This window comes from Bos indicus, chromosome 4 (assembly GCF_029378745.1).
Source record: "Bos indicus isolate NIAB-ARS_2022 breed Sahiwal x Tharparkar chromosome 4, NIAB-ARS_B.indTharparkar_mat_pri_1.0, whole genome shotgun sequence".
NCBI lineage: Eukaryota > Metazoa > Chordata > Mammalia > Artiodactyla > Bovidae > Bos > Bos indicus.
The window spans coordinates 98,901,789-98,918,385 of record NC_091763.1 but is presented as its reverse complement, the minus strand read 5'-3'; the positions used below and the strand labels follow the sequence as shown (position 1 = coordinate 98,918,385).

The window sequence follows — 16,597 nt, the reverse complement described above, 5'->3', positions numbered from 1 at the left end:
TATCTTTCTTTTCATATCCTATAGTATAGTGAAGTTGCTCAGTCGTGTCCAACTCTTTGCAACCCCGTGGACTGTAGCCTACCAGGCTTCTCCGTCCATGGGATTCTCCAGGCAAGAATACTGGAGTGGGTTACCATTTCCTTCTCCAGGGGCTCTTCTTGACCCAGGGATCAATCCCAGGTCTCCCGCATTGGAGGCAGACGCTTTAACCTCTGAGCCAGCAGGGAAGCCCAAATCCTATAGCTGACTGAAATGAATGAAATCCAGTGTGGAGGCACCTCTGCTGGCTACTGGCCACCATTCATTTGGAATACCCGACCTAGGCCATGCAAGGATTGCAGAGCTGTTTTCTCTTGACTTCAGAATTTCTCCCTGCTCATTTTATACAAATAGCAATTAATGTAAAATCCACTGACACAGGTGTGATCAGCACTTTAGGTCACGGAGTGAAAAAGGCATCTTTTTTCTGGCAACTTGAAGAATACCAAGAGAAAAGTATGGAAGTGGGGGATGCTTGAAGAAATCTGGTATCTCAAAGTTTATTTTTAAGAAATGGAAGGGGGTATGTAGAGAAGGAGGACATTTACAAACCTCTGACAGGCTCTCCTGCTAATAATCAGACAATCCAAAGAAAGATCATGGGTTTCTGCTAGAGAAAGAGAACCAATGGAGAAAGGGGAGGGGGGTGGGCACAGAGAAGCAAGGAAAAGAAATGACACTTTAGAAAATAACAGAGAAATGAATGAATAGTTTCCCTCCTTTTGTTTGTATCACACTAAGCAGGAAAAAAGTGGGAAATTCAGGGCTGGGGTGAAGGTGGCCCAATTAGAAATCACTTTTGATGGTGAGACCCAGAGAGGAGAAGCTTGCTATGGCCACCATGACTCAGGGCCTGGTCCGCTCATGCTTCATTAGCCCCCATTCTGTCCTGCGCATGAAACATGAAAATATCACTAAAACCTCCTTGAAGGCATAGGAAGTGTGGGGAGACCAATGGACTATGGAAGGGGTTCAGTGCAAAGGAGGTACATTCCCCTCAACTGAGTCCTTTACTGACTGTCTGGACAAGACGATGTTCCATGGCAGAGGAGTCCCAGCCACCTGACCTTCTGTCTCTTTGGACACTGAGGAGTCTAATTCTGGACCTCCCCTACTGTCCAGTCTGATCAGCTCTGATTGTGATGGAGGAAATGGTCCTAAAGGGAAGTGCTGATGTAGGATAGCCCTGGGCAAGCAGCTGGGGAGTCAAACACATGCTTCTGGTGGAGTTGGCTAGAGAGGAGCAAGCTCGGGTAGAGAAAGCTCCTCAGGAATGGTTTGGGGCAAAGCCCTAAAGGAGAGGACAGAAGAAGGTATAAAATAGGACCAAAGGAATAAGTGAAGAGAGAAATAGACATCCACAGTTGCTAATACACATGTTCTTACGTTAGAAATGCCATTTAGATTTCTTCCTCCTGTTATTCACCAGGAAAACTTTCTACATGCAGTTTCTCGTGGCATTGTTAAACCGCTGCTCCTCTCCCTCTGCAATCTTTCTGGGTGGCCTCATAATTCCTATGTGTAGGTTATGATTATGAAAATTTCTATCTCTAGTTATTACCTGGGCTTCAGACGTGCATAGCCCTTGTATTCTAGACACACACCCTTGGATGTCGCACAGGCCCTTAAACTCAGCAGGTCTCAGTCTAAACTCACTGTCCTTCCCTCTTGGCTCCCAAAAGAGTGTTCTCAGTATCTGGGGCAGGTCCATATTATTTACTCTTTGAGGAGCGAGGTAAGTCTCCTGCCATCAGTTAATCATATATATATATATATATTTATTTTTTTTTTCTTTTTCAGTCTCTCTCTCCAGCTTTGACTTATTTCCACTTTTTGGAAGTCAGGAGACAGGCAGCAAGTATGGAGAAAGCACCACTAATAATCATTATTTGGAGGTAGTCTTAAAGCAAATTACAGGTTCAGAGACTTGTATCTTACCTCTCCATTCATTTATTCATTTCATAAGTACTATTGAATGCTCACTATTTACAAAGCCTCCTCTAGTGCTATGAAAGATGTAAAAGGCACACTTTTCAGCTTCAAAAATTATGTAATGAAACAGGGAAGTGAGAGATGTATACAAAGGACTGCAACATACTGCAGGAAAACTAGATATTCTAAGAGTGATGTAAACGCTAAGGTAGTTCAGGAGAGGAGACTCAGAGAGCCGTCCATATGCAACAAACTAAAAATCAGCATATAGGGGGAAAAAAAGATCAGATATTAGAGACTGAGTTGTGTTCCCACAAATTCATATGTTGAAATCTTAGCTCCAAATAACTTAGAATATAAACAACTTTGGAGATCTGGTCATTAAAGAGGTAATTAAGTTAAGATGAAATCTTTAGAGCAGGTATTAGTCCGATATGCCTGTGCCCCTTCTAAGAAGAGGAAATGTTGGATACAGAGAGAGCACTCCAAACATGTGCTGGCAGTGGGGTGCTAGTGAAGACACAGGAGAAGAGGGCCATCTGCAAGACAAGGAGAGAGGCCTTCGAAGAAAACAAACCTGTCGCCTCCTTCACCTTGAACTTCCAGCCTTCATAACCGTGAGAAAATAAATCTCTGCTATGTAAGCCACCCGGTCTGCGGTATTTTGCTCTGGCAGCCACAGAAAACCACTTCTCCCTACCGGTGCCAGCCTTGGAAAAATTGTGAATGAGTGAAGTTTCCTTTAGCTTCTCCATCCTCTACCTTCTGAAAGCTCCTCTTGCTGCTCCCCAGGTAGACTGTCTACTGGTAGAAGTTCTTCCAGGTGAGGAGGATTTGCTGAGAGTGAAGGGTACTTCCTTCTGAAATCATTGTTTGCTCAAAGGTGAGCTCCTTTACCCTGAAGACTGACTCATCATCTCTCTATTCCCTCAAGTCAGCAACATTCTTGGGAAGTGAGAACTGCATTATTGATTGGGGACTGTTTTGCTTAATCTACTATAGATGCAGGGAAAAAAATTAAAAATAAAGCAAAAAAAAATAATATTACAAAACAGGTAAACAATTCTTTCAAACTTGTTAGATTACTTGGTAAATAAACTATGAAGGACATAGCAGAACACTTGGTTTCTCACAATGCATCTTTAGGTGCAAGAATTTAGACAATCAGGCAGAAAGGCTATGTAATTGCTAAGATCAGAGCCCTCCCCACCAACAAAACCACATAAACTCTACTCACAGGTAAGCAGTCAAATGTCTGCTCGTGAACCTCTGGTTGATTACCAATCTCTATGAATTCGGCTGGATGATCTTCAACTTTTCAATGATTACCTGGCATAAAAGGATGGAAACATAGTGGATTGAATTTTAGTTAACGTCAAACTATTCCAAATATTTAAGATACAATTTCTTTCTCAGGTACTGATGTTGGTTAGGACCATTAAAGGGAAATAAAGCACAGATATAAATAGATATTGCATTTGCATTTTAAAGAAAATTAATACAATTATTACAGAGTCAGTCCCTAAATTCTTCTAAATAATGGAGGGGAGAGATGGTTTGTACAAAGCAGGGAGCACTGCCAATGCCAAAAATCAAAGACCAAAGGCATTAGAATATAGTCAGGGACACGGCCTTTTCTAAGTTCACCTTCAAAACCTTCTAAACCTCAGACTCTCAAAGTCTTTTTGGACCGTTTGCTTTGCCCAAAGTCTTCTGCTATTGATGGTTAGGAGCTTGGTTAATAGGTAAAAGAGGAGGGTCCAGAAGAATACAAATAATGATAGAATGCACTAGTAGATAATCTAGAGGTAACTCTCTTATACTTGAAACACAGCAACAAATATTAAATATTAGACCAAAGAAATAATGAACTGCAACAGCAAATCACCATTGCATCCCTAACCTGCCCCAACATGATGCAGCGAGGATGCTGTGGGTATGAGTGTGGGAAGTGCAGCTCTGGGTTTTAACGTTTGCCTTTTCTGGCAGAATAATGGGGCCCACATGGACCTTAAGGACACACCCTGCCTTCCCCCACCCCATTCTTTGGTTTTTTGCATTGGAAAAAATTAGAAGTTCTTGGAGTTTAGGGACTGGCTTGGAATCACACTGCTGGGAATCAATCTTAGATTCCTAGATTCTCATTTCAGATTTCAAAGGTAAAATGCAAACCAAACAAAAACCTGCCTAGCATGGTATCAATGGCTTGTATCCATCTCAGGAAGGCTGGTTTGCAAACTAAGGATGGGGAACCCTGAGGGTCTTGTAAATTGTTTAGCAGGGCCAGGTGTTATTTCTTATTCCATTTCTTTATTCCTGAGCAGTCACTCAGGCTGCCTTCAGCTCCCCTCCCTCAACCTCTACATCTCCTCCTATTTGTCCAAAATGCACACTACAACTGTTGTATTGTACATCTACAGTACCTTGCTCAGGATTCTGGAGATGTGGGCATTGATCTTAAGGAGCCTAATATCTAGCTGGAGTGACAAAAGATATAATTATCCTTCTAGGTTACAATGCCAGAAAGTGGTAAGAGCTCCAAATCCCATTTAAATTCCTTTCCTTCTACTGTGGGCCTCATATTGGAGGACTTTCTTATAAAACTGCAGAAAAGGGGGACAAGAAAATCTGTGAGACATCTGCTAGCTGGAGAAGTTGCTCAAGCCTGGCTTACAGTCTAGTTCCCTGCAGCTCCTAGGCTTCTGCCAGCAAGCAGCAGGGCATCAAGAAATTTTGTTGAGTGAGTGAACAAAACCTATGAGTTAGAGGAGGGTGATGAACTCCTCAAAACTGTAGGCCAGATTTTGTGTATTAACTTTCATTCATTTCTGAAAGTAGTCTCTGCTCCCTTTTTACCTCCCCCTCAAATTAAGAACCACTGCCTAAATGATTAGGATAGCACTAGTACATGTGTGTTAAGTTGCTTCAGTCATGTCCGACTCCTTGAAATCCCATGGACTGTAGCCCTCCAGGCTCTTCTGTCCAATGGATATTCCAGGCAAGAATACTGGAGTGGGTTGCCATGCCCTCTTCCAGGGGATCTTCCCTACCCAGGGATCGAACCCACAGCTCTTATGTCTCGGGCATTGGCAGTGGGGTTCTTTACCATTAACGCCACCTGGGAAGCCCTGGCATAGCACGAGAGGATAGAGTTTAGACGAGAACAAATCCCATGAGTAAATTTAAAAATAAATAAGGATTGAGTGCCTAGTCCCCATGCTGCCATATCCAGACCTACTGCATCTATTCCCTGGCCTTTCTTTCATCATCTCTAGAATGCAGGGAAGGCATGATCTCTGACCCTCCTAACTTCAGGGCAGCTTCAAGGGCCTAAGAGTTAGTTGATGGTCTTGACCTTGGCTGTACACTACAATCACTCAAGGAGCTCTGAAAAAATGACTCAACCCAGGGACTCCTTTGATCAACCTAACGAGGATTTGGGGGGTTAGGTCCCAGGCATATGTGTTTCTCAACTGTCCCCAGTGAGTCTAAAGTGCTGGCAGGTTGCAAGTCACTGAGATAAAGACTCAGACTTCTTTTCCAAGTCATTGATCCCTGTCCACATGTAGGGTGCAGGTGGGAGAGACTCCCCTCCAGGTCCTGCTCCTCTGTATGTGCCAGGAACATATCTGAGATTTGCCAGTGAAGAAACAGCCATTGCACCTGGCTTCATGGCACTTATGGTACACTGTCCCCCTAGAATCGAGGTTCTCAGACTGGCTGCATATCAAAATCTTCTGGGAGAGCTTTTTCAAGAAAATATGACATGGGAAATTCCAGAGAGGTGTCCAGAAATTTGCACATTACAAGAAGTTCCTTACATTCAGATGCTGATGCAGATTATAGTACTCACTCCACATGCTGCTCTTGCTATTGTTTAATTGCTAAATCACGTCTGACTCTTGGCTACCCTGTGGACTGGAGCCCTTGGGGTTTCCCAGGCAAGAATACTGGAGTGGGTTGCCATTTCCTTCTCCAGGGATCTTCCCCACCCAGGGATTGAACCCAGGTCTCCTGCAGTGGCAGGGGGATTCTTTACCACTGAGCTACCTGCGAAGTCCACCCCTTCCACACAGGCCTCTCATTCTTGACCCTCAGGCTTCATAGAAGGAACAGAGGACTAGAAGAAATCAGGGAGTTACTTGCCTAATGAATGAATCAAGAGATTTAAACTTATAGGGGAAAAAAATCCTCAGTACCTTCCCCCAAATCCTCTGGCAGGGTCACTACTTAATTGCTTAGTTTCCCTTTCCCTGGTCCCAATTCCCTCAGTATTTTTATTTTTAAAATTGGGAACGAATAAAGAAAAATATAAAGAAATTGGGGATCTGGGGAAATGTTTCTTTTTTGGTCTGTCCAGTGTTCTTGCCTGGAGAATCCCAGGGATGGGGGAGCCTGGTGGGCTGCCGTCTCTGGAGTCGCACCGAGTCGGACATGACTGAAGCAACTTAGCAGCAGCAGCAGCAGAGTCTCTGTATATGTTAATGAACCATCTTGTTAGCGAGACAAAGATAGAAAGACTTTTGAGAGAAACCATAAGGTGAATAGCAGAGTGACTAAACACAGAGTTTGTCTTCACATATACTTTTTATTTTCAGATTGAGGACGGAAGGGCCAGAAAGTTGATGAAGCTCTCACTTCCTGTTTCAAGACCATTTTCAACTGTCCGCTACCTTGCAACTTCAGTTACTTGCCTGGGTGAACCATTATTCGCTGGATCCCTTTAAGCTTTCCGTTCGGTGCCCAGCATATAGAGACGGACTGACTTGGCTCAGAGGCAGCTGCTGAAATTCTCTGCAGGCAAAGCTAAGTCTAGACCGGACATGGTAAGGAAGGGAACGACCCGAGATGAAGGGAGAGGGGCCGGAAGAGCGAACTGGACGGCGTGAGGCAAATGAGCCCCGCTGCCTCGGTCCAGTCGCCTTCCCAGCCAGTGGCAAACGGCCAGGTGCTATTTATTGCTCCTTTGATTGCACTGTCTGCTCAGGCATGTGGGGAAATTGGGGTTTTATACGAAAGCATTCATTATGGGAGAATCAAGGTGTAATAAAAAGAAAGGAGGAATTTCTCTCCTTTCAATCAGCTTTCTAGTCTTCTAAGGGGAGTGATTTTCTTAAAACCCTCAGGAAACCTCTAGGTAAAGCCATTCAGTAGCATGAGGAGCAGGACCTAGCACCTTGCTAGGTTACGCAAATGGAAAAATACTGACAGTACGTACTTGCAAAAAGTGGTTATGCTTCTCCTTTAAAATTCCTATCACAAGTCTTCACAGAAAGATGCCATTTTCCAAAAGGATACCAAGGGGTCGGATAAAGGAGAGTATCTCAAATGATAACTTATTATAACAGGGAGTTATCGAAAAGGTTCAATTAGAGATCCTTTGTAAAGAAGAATAACTTCATGGAGTCAACAAGAAGAACTGGGTTTTCATTAATTTATATATTGCCCTGTGGAGTTGAGTTAGGATCCTTTGATTTCAACATTAATATTTATATTAAAAAATCCCCCATGACAATTTTGTAATACGCTCAGCTCTCCTCATGGAGATTCTGATAACTACTGTGTGTTAAGGGTTTTTGGTGCCAGGCCCTGGGCTAAGCTCCTTTCATATATCTCATTTATCATTATAACAACCTAATGAGATACATGTTCTTAACATAGGAGAAGCCCTGAGAAATTTGTTGTGTTTGACACATTGGCCCAAATTCACCCAGCTAGTAAGTAATGAAGCCAGTATTCAAATCTGGGGGCAGACTCAGCCTGACAGGTGTAGGACAAGGATACACGCCCACATTCATTTACAGATTGAGTGAGTTCTCTAAGCCAGGACGGCACACACAGTGAGGAGCGAGGACTCTGCTCTCATGGAAGTTATATTCTGGTGGAGCAGATAGCACGCATATTTCCAATAGTGAGTAAATAAAAGAGCCTAATGTGATAGAGGGTCACTGAATGCTGGGTGGTGCGAGATGGTCTCTCTGAAGAGGAGATACCTAGGCTGAAAATATATTTCTAGTTTAAGGAGTCACTCATGTGAAGAGTGTTTCTGGAAGAGCCTTTGAGAATCCTGGTGGGAGGTAGAGGGTTTTACGAGATGACTGTGTGTTCTGTGATCAGGAAACTCTTCCAAGTTGTTCAGTCCATATGGGATTCGGGCTTAACTGTCCATTAGCAGAATATACAATGCTGAAAGATGTGCTGAACAAAAAGGGACTTCCAAAAAAAAAAAAAAAATGATTGTCAGAGTACCACCTTTGCCAGAAAGCATGAGGATGGCAGAGGTGCTGGTCATCTGTCTCCAGCCATCGGGGAGCATGCCAGGGATGCACTTGGTTACCTGGGCATCCAATGCCCAGGACAATAGATGTCCCCCTGCACTCCTGTTAACTTGGTAAACTTGAAGAGAGCTGTCTTTTGTGGGTTTCCATGAGCTCCTTTCGGTCTTGTGCATTGGAGAATAAGGCAGAATATTTTTTAATAATAAAAGAATGAAACACTACAGGATATAATCCTTGGAATGGGAAAGGAATGGTAAGAAGCTATTTCAGACTTAGTTGGCAGGAAGTCACATAATTTGTGGGAATGGAAATTAAAATAAAATATTTAAAAATAGATCTATGGGTTTTAGTCAAAATGCGCCAGTAACAATAAAACATTAATAATTGTCTCTTGTGAATTGTCTCTGTTTTACATTTATAGTTGAATATGGGACCTAGGAGTATTTTGGAAGAGAAGAAATATGTGATCTCAGGGAATTTGGGTCACTTAAGTAAATACTAATGAGTGAGCTGACCTTGACCAAGTTATTTAAGTACTCTTGGCCCCTCAATTCTTTCATCTGTAACATGAAGCATTTGGAATAGATTTTTAAAGATCTCTCCAATTCAGAGGGTTTTTGTATAATTCTATGGTTTTTTAAGGAAAAAATATATAATGTGTATGTCTCAGTATCTATGAATGACCTTGTTATGGCTGGGAATAAAACAAGTTCAATCAAGTTCAGCATCGAAGGGGGTTCCCAGAGAAAAGAACTGCTTTTCAGGGACGACCTACACCACCCCTTCTCCATTATTTCTAAAAGATACATGTATCTTACAGTTCTTGGAGAATCTATTGAACACCCACTATGTGCAAGGCACTTGATATTTGTTATCTAATTAACCTTCAAAAGAAAACCGAAAATAGCTGTTTTAGTATCTTATTTCAAAGTAAGGATACAGATTCAGATTCATTGTTACATAGTTAACATGTATCAGAGTTGAAATTGCATCCCAGACTTGTTCAACTTCAAAGCTCTTTCTAGGACTGAACACTTGGAGTGGAAAGGACAGGAGTAAATAAGAGAATAAGAAACAATGTTTCTGAAAAGCATCGCAGAGTTTCTGCAGTATTATGGCACTGAGTAGGAAAAACTCAGAAGTACAAGAAGGAAGAACTACTTTGGAGTTGATATATCTATTTCTTAATTGTGATAGAAGTTACACAACTATCTGTATTTGTCAAAACTTATAGAACTGTACACGAAAAGGAGTAAAATTTTACCATATATTAATTATACTTTGATTAAAAAATGCAAGCAAGAAAGAAAAAAAGAGGAAAGGGTCTTGGGATATAGTCTCAGACCTTTGGAGAGTTCATCTGTGGAGAAGGGGCAAACTAGAAGTCAATGGAATCATAGGAAATGGCAGGTGAATTTCAAATTCAACTAAAGGGAATTTCCCCAATTGTATCAAACCACAAGAAGATAAAGTAACTCAGTCTGGAGGAAAGTAACATCACCTAGTACCTCAATTGGATACCCATATGGAAGAAAAGAAAAGAAAATCTTGGCTTTTATTTAATATCATATATCTATCATACGCCCCCTCCTCCAATTCCAGATTCATTATAGATCTAAATGTGAAAACTTACACATTAAAGCTCTCAGAAAAGAGAAGATACCTCCATGATCTTGGGACAGGCAAAGATTTTGTAAATAGGGTACATAAATTATTAACCGTAAAAGAATAAAATTGATAAACTGTACTGCATCAAAATTAAGAACCATAAAGAGAGTGAAAGGCAAACCACAGATTTAGAAAATGTATGTTAGCAAAACTTACATCTGACAAAGGATTTGTTTTTAAATATTCAAAGAATTCCCAAAAATCAATAAAAAATATGACTCTATAAAAAATAAGTAAAGACTCTAATGGGTACTTCACAGAAAGAGGATATTAAAATGGCAATAAACATATGAAAAGTGATCAATTTCATTGATCATTAGAAAATTCTAATTCAAATTACACACTACTAGAATAGCTAAAATTGAAAAGACTGACAATTCAAAGTTTTGATGAGCAACTGTAACTCTCACGCGCTGCTGTGGGAATGTCAGTTGGAATAATCACTGAGGTAAAATATTCTGCAGTATCTGCTAAAGCTGAATATTGGTCTAACTGGTGACCCAGAAAGCTTACTCCTATGTATATAGATGACAAAGATCCATGAGTATATTCATCAGAAAACATGAACTAGAATGCTCAGACCAGCACTACTCAAAACCCACAAAGTGGAAATTACCTCAGTGTCTATCAATAGTAATATGGATAAACTGTGGTTGGCAAACAACAAAATACGGTGTTGCAAATTACAATAATATAATTATCACTCCCGTAATGAATTTCAGAAACATAATTTTAAATAACAGAGATTGGACACCCCCTCCCCCAAATTCTATAGGATTACATTACTATAAAATTCAACAAAAACAAACAAATAAAACAAAGAAAACTGTCACTAGGTGTCAGAAGTCAAAATGACGGTTATCCTGGGGCAGTGGGGGAGGGGAGGGGAGGAGGCCTGACTGTGGAAGCGGGCACGAGGGGGTCCTGGGGTGCTAAGTAACGTTCTGTTACTTGATCTGCGTGCTGACTACATCACTTTGCTCATTCTGTGAAAACGAACCATTGCTGTATAGTTATGATTTGTGTGCTTTTCTGTATGCTACACATCAATAAAAAGAGTATTTTAATAACATGTGAATAGAAAAAGATGAAGCCTCAATCTGGAAAGATGACAACTAAAGGGAATTTATGAGCTCAAAATACATACAATTATGAAAATTTAATATTCCAAGTCATATATTACTATATGTTAGAGCAGGAAAATAAAAAGAAAGACAAACAATGAGAGAAAACAAAAAAGGAATACAGATGAATGTACTCTGTAGGGGGAAAGTCGCAGTCGGGAAGGCTGGGATCAATTTGGCCAGTTATTTCTAAATTAAAAGTCAACACTGGATTATTTACCAATGACTTAGTGAACTTTCCACATATATATTTTGGCTTACTATATCTTAGAAGGGAAATATTGAATGTTTTTGCAAGTGGCCCATACCAAAGCAATTCAAATACAGGGACTACTTATCATCTTAAGATGCTCTAAAACCTCGCAGTGCATTCAGACCCTTGCTCACTAACCGCGGTGTCTCCTCTTCACTTTCCACCACTGCTCTTCCCAAATCTATCTCCAGTGCCTTCAGTTCAGTTCAGTCGCTCAGTCGTGTCCAACTCTGCGACCCCGTGAATCGCAGCACGCCAGGCCTCCCTGTCCATCACCAGCTCCCCGAGTTCACTCAGACTCCGTGTACCTTAAGTTCTTGCACAAAGTTTCCCCTTCAGTTGCTTCAACTGTTTGTTTCCATTTAAGTCTTTGCCTGTGTATCTTGAGTAGCACTTGCCTATAATGTGCTTGTACTTCAGTGTAAATTTTTATGCCTGTGGGAGAATCTCTTGATTTTTGTAGGATGCATTTTTCATATTCTTATGAGATTATGCATATGGATATACAGAGCTATTTGTATAAACTAGTAGATAAGAGGGACAACATGTATCAACAGAATACTATGTTAGGAATTTAGCTACCAAGCAGACTAAATAAAGCAAGAGAGTAAGGAAATTGCTCTTATAATTCAAGAAAAAGTCAATTACCCAATGAAAGTAAAAATTGTCTTGGCATTCTGCAACAAACAGTTTCCCTGGATTGCTAACAAAGCTTTACAGTATTCAGTCGGGTTGGAAATGTCTTTCCCTTAAAAGCAGCATGGAATTGTGAAAGAAGACAGGCTGTGAGGTCTTAAGAGAGATATATGAGCTTAGGTATCAGTTACTTATTTTTCCTAGTGGTAAAGAAATTTGCCTGCCAGTGCACGAGACATAAGAGATGTGGGTTCAATCCCTGGGTTGGGAAGATCCACTGGAAAAGGGGATGGCAGCCACCCACTCCAGTATCCTTGCCTGGAGAATTCCATGGACAGAGGAGCTTGGTGGGCTATAGTCCATAGGGTCGCAGAGTTGGACACAACTTAAGCAACTTAGCATGCACGCACAGCAGAGTCTATTTTAAAATGAGGATAATAATAACTGCTTTGAAGGGCTTTTACTCATCTGTGCCTATGTAGTATTTTGTTAATGTTGCTATGGAGGCATTGCCACAGTGGGCTGTCATCTTATGCGCATGGGCTTCTTTTAATTTATTTTACAATTAGAAAATTGGAGTATAATTGCCTTACAGTGTTGTGGTAGTTTCTTCTGTGCAACAATGTAAAGCAACTATATGTACACATATAGCCTCTTCCTCTTGAGCCTCCCTCCCACCTAGCTCTCATCCCACCCCTCTAGGTCATCACAGAGCATCAAGCTGAGCTCCCTTTGCTATACAGCTGCTTCCCACTTGCTATTAATAATTTGTTTTACAGGTGATAGTGTATGTATGAGCATGAGCATCTTGATGGCAAGGAATGGTCTTACTCATAATTCTATCCCAAGCATTTAGTAAATTCCATGACATATAATACTCTGTAAAAGTTCACTGGTGAGTGAGTGAGTGAATGAGATAACATATAAAGCGTCCATTACTGAATCTAGAATGCTATAGGCTCCCAATGAATATCACCCCTTTCTTTTCCTCCTCCTTTTGTTATTCTCTATCTGGAAAGAAGAATTAATCAACCCTTAGCTTATTTTTATTAGATGGCCAGGACTAGCCAAGGTAGCCAAGGAAGTTTTTCTGAATTCCCCTTCAAATTTCATGGGAAGCCAAAGATATAGCTTGTATTTTTGTTCACAGAGGAGCCAATTTTGTACAAGTATGAAGATGAAAAAAATTCTTATTTGAACAGAACAAGATCACATAATGGTACAAAAGAAGGGCTTTGATATTGTAAAATGGTTCCTATTTGCTGCAGTCTTTCCTCTTTTTTTCTTGGACAATTTTTGAATAGGAATAATCCATTATGTTATTTGCATTGGCCAAGATTTTTCAATTGTTAATAGAAGAATAAGGGTGAATTTTTAGAGGCAAGATAATTTCTGATCAGAGAAGCCTTAAGAATGTGTCCATGGCAGGGTGAGGGTTAGATGTTTATTTTTAAGCTTTATGAAAAGTTCTCTACGTGTCTGAAGCAAGCAGGAAAGCGAAAGTAATTTATGGTATTATGAAATTTCTGAGCTTCTCATGGGAAAGTAGCTGACGTCAGTGTTTGATAAGCTTCCCGTGGCTACAAACATATGAGACATTAATTCCTAAGAAAAATGCAATCTTTCTCTTTACAGAATCATGGTGTGCCTGCACCTGGCATTTCGTTTAACAGCCTCCCATCAGGAAAAACCTAATGTAGACATTTTTAGAAGTCCAAAGATTGTGGACTTGGCATTGTTTTTGTCAGCATCATCTTCATAAACATCAGCATCACCACCACCATTATTATCATTATCAACAAGCACTGGTGTTTGTTTATATTATTTGTAAGGCACTCTTAAATAACGGGGCTCTCATGAGTAATATTAAATGGTACACTTAATTTTTACATATATTAAAATCTCCAAAGCATACAGTCTTTGTGGCACTCATCTGCCTATGTGGTTATTTGTGGTTTCTTTATTTTTCAATTGAGTATATTTTATTTATCAGGTATTACTTTATTTTTAAATAACAGTTTTATTAAGATATAGTTCACACACCACACAATTCATGTCAGAGAATTTATCTGTTTAAGTGTGTAAATCAATAGTTTTAATACATTCAGATTTGTGCAATCATCACCACAATCTTAGCCATCTCCCCACCCACCATAATATCCCCTATATCTTCCAGCCCTAAGCAACCACTAAACTATGTTTTGTTTCTATAAAGTCCTCTGTTGTGAACATTTCATGTGAATAGAACCATACAACATGTGGTCTTTCATGATTGAGTTATTTCACTTGCCACAATGTTTTCAAGGTTCATCCATATGGTAGCATGTATCAGCATTTCATTCTTTTTTATGGCCAAATAATATTCCATTATATGGATACATCACAATTTACTTATCCATTTTGTTTGTTGATGGATGTTTTGTTATTTGCTTCTTTTGCCTATTGTGAATAATGTTGGTATAAACATTTGTGTACAGGTTTTTGCACAGACATATGTTCTCATTTCTCTTGGGCATATGCCTGGGAGTGGAATTGCAGGGTCATACGGTAATTCTATGTTCAATTGTTTGAGGGACTATAAGACATTTCTCCAAAGTGGCTGCCCCATTTGATATTCCTACCAGCAGGGCTCTATTTTTCCAACATCCTTGCTATGCAAGGTGAATAACTTGTAAATATTTGCTGTGCAGTAAACTTCAGGCATATAGAATAAGTTGGATAATTGTAAGTTTAGTTACAATTCATTAAACCAAACCCAGTAGTTCCAATAGACTCTCAGTTTATTACAATCTCAGTACTCAGGACTTTTGGATATTCACAAAGAAGCAGTGTGGTAATCAAAGCAATTGGATTATTTATTCAATTCAGTCAGCTCAGTGGAAAATTTGAGCCCACTTTATTGATTTTGTGAATCAATATTCTTGTTTCTATTATATAATATGTACTTTGTTTACAGTATTCTTAGAACTTTTACTAGTGTTCCTTTTACTACTGATTAAAATTCAAGGACTGTATATTACACATTTTTTGTATGGCTGGTTGCTCAAGATGAACAAAGCCACAAAGCAAAATAACACCGAAAGTGGAATGAACCTGTTCCTCTTCTCTACGTTGTAATCAACTAGCACTGCCCACCTATCTCCTCCACTCCAGGGCAAGACCTGATTCAGAGCCTTAAGCACAAAAGTCTGACCGGGAATGTGAACAGTGGTAGGACTGAGGGCTTAGAACCTAGAATCAATTTGTCCTACCCATGTAACAAAGACAAAACCATCAATGTGTGTAGCCTTGAAAAAAAAAATTGCTGGTTGATGTCATTCCTCAGCATTTAAAAATTCAGTCTCTGCATAATGTATTTGCACATTTAACTCAAAGAGTGGACAGTGAAGGCTGCAACCCCATGGATGAGATAGAGGGGCCTTTGCACCAGAAGATGGGTATAACATCATGCTCACTCTGTCTCTGTTCATCATCACCCCCCCAGTTATCAGTCTGTGATTGTCTTGGAAACTGTGAACATCAGCAAACACAGCAAAATAACAATGCACAGGGGACCATTTTGTGCACAGGGCCCTGGGAAGGGCCAGTGGAATTCCTCTGATCAGTTGCCTTTTGACTTTTTCCCATAGACCTTGTTTTTGCACTGAAATGTCTGGAATGCTTGGTAGGGATGAAGTGGTTGGTCACAAGGCAATTATGCTTCTATCATCAATGGGATCAGTCATTTGTGGACTGATTTCCAAGTGACTAGTGGTATCATCAATGGACTAAGAATACAAACAAAAGCAATTTTATAGTAAACAGAGCTTTCATATTCCTTTTCCCAAATGATTTTCATGTCAACCCTGGATATCAGTAAGATAAATATTATTGGAAACATTTTATAAACAGGACCTAGAGAGTCCTGGAGAAGTTAAATGGTTTGTCCAAGGCCTCTCAGCTAGTGGTGAGTAGATATGGGTCTCCAGATCTTTTCTCTTTGTAGAACACTACTCTGACTCTAGTTGGTTACTTAACAACCAATTTCATTCAGCAGGAGTTGGTTGTTTTTTATTTTAAGACAAATCGATCACTATATTTGTTTTTAGGGGACAGATAAATCCATTTATTTGACTCCCAACTGGTATCATGGGATAAAAATTTTCAAAACCACAATCCTGAGAACTGCTTCTTTGTTACCCTTACAATTTGCACTGTCTTTGCAGTAATGACATGGTGTGGGGAGTGCTACAATCGATAAATCCTTCAAGTAATCATCTTAACCTCAAAGTACCTGAACATCTAAATAGATCTGTCAAGGTACGGAGGCCCACCGGAGGTTTTCCACATGAATTCTCAATCACAGCATCACTGCCCGTGAAGTGTCATCAGAAATCTGAGGTTACATGTGATTCACTCTTCATTAAACCATTAGGAAAGAGTCAAGGTTATCTCTGTAAACCTGACTCTCACTCAGTTGCATTCTCGGAATCTTTCTTGGGTGGAAGAAAAGGCCTTCTTCTCTGTGTTCCTGAGAGTGAGACTTCGCTGTGAATATCATTCCTCACACATGACACAGGGAGAAAAATATCTCGAGATCTGCTCGCCTTCTATTCCTATATCATGACACAAAACATCAGCCCAGTTTGAGATTCTATTTCTAGTTATGAAATGGAAACTGCTAAGGA

The 16,597-nt window shown here is 40.2% G+C and overlaps 1 protein-coding gene across 4 annotated transcripts in view; it reads right to left on the bottom strand.

The window, feature by feature from the left end:
- The window catches only part of CALD1 (caldesmon 1), a 205,095-nt gene that overhangs the window by 127,899 nt on the left and 60,599 nt on the right, over positions 1–16,597 (bottom strand). For all 4 annotated transcript variants that reach the window (XM_070787336.1, XM_070787340.1, XM_070787341.1 and 1 more), the window contains exon 3: positions 3,209–3,300. The gene's annotated coding sequence lies outside the window, so the exon portion shown is untranslated. The remainder of the gene's footprint in view (positions 1–3,208; positions 3,301–16,597) is intronic.